Source organism: Tupaia chinensis, unplaced genomic scaffold (assembly GCF_000334495.1).
Source record: "Tupaia chinensis unplaced genomic scaffold, TupChi_1.0 Scaffold000110_1, whole genome shotgun sequence".
Lineage (NCBI taxonomy): Eukaryota > Metazoa > Chordata > Mammalia > Scandentia > Tupaiidae > Tupaia > Tupaia belangeri.
Window position 1 is genome coordinate 1,013,103 of NW_006159574.1, and position 343 is coordinate 1,013,445.

Genomic DNA, 343 nt, shown 5'->3' on the forward strand with positions numbered 1-343 from the left:
GGAGGCTTCGGGGGCCCCCGCCGGACCCCTGTGACCGCCTGGAGCCCGGGCGTGCTGCAGCGACGAACACCTGACTTTTGAATCTCCCGGCGTCCGGGCGAGCGCGGCGACTCTTGCTATTTTCTAACCCAACTCGTGGATTCGAACGTGGCTCTGCTCCGAGCGCGGCCGCCGACTCGCAGGACCTCAGCCCTGGCCGTGGCCGCCGCGCACGCCCTGCGTAGGCTCGGCTGGGGGGGGGCGCAGGGGTGTCGGTGTGCGCCGCTGGCGGCCCAAAGGCCAATTTGGAGGGGATCCCGGGAGAACCGATCTGGGCTTTGCGGTGCACAGCATGGAGGAGAAT

At 69.4% G+C, this 343-nt stretch overlaps 1 protein-coding gene across 1 annotated transcript in view; it reads left to right on the plus strand.

The window, feature by feature from the left end:
- Positions 1–343, plus strand: part of EN2 (engrailed homeobox 2) — an 8,803-nt gene that overhangs the window by 3,338 nt on the left and 5,122 nt on the right. The window lies entirely within an intron of this gene.